The sequence below is a fragment of the Penaeus monodon genome, chromosome 27 (assembly GCF_015228065.2).
Source record: "Penaeus monodon isolate SGIC_2016 chromosome 27, NSTDA_Pmon_1, whole genome shotgun sequence".
Taxonomy (NCBI): domain Eukaryota; kingdom Metazoa; phylum Arthropoda; class Malacostraca; order Decapoda; family Penaeidae; genus Penaeus; species Penaeus monodon.
Genome location: NC_051412.1, coordinates 8495769 through 8496039, shown reverse-complemented (window position 1 = coordinate 8496039; position 271 = coordinate 8495769).

The following is a 271-nucleotide window of genomic DNA, read 5'->3' as shown; positions in this document are numbered from 1 at the left end:
CAGTGTACTTTTTATATTCAGTGTGCTTTTCATGTTCAGCGTGTGTTTTATCTTGTGGAACGTATGCATGTGTTGATTTTTTTTGACTTTTATATCGTCCTTAGTTTATCATTCTATGTTTTTTTAAATTGCCCCGTTTTTCCAGTGTTCCATTTTCTTAGCTTTTCTTATGCTAATACTGTTTACTCTTTTAAACCTGTACTTTTTATTGTTTTATCACCTTAATCATGTAATTATCATTTCATCTCCTGATTATTTTTATTATCCTTAT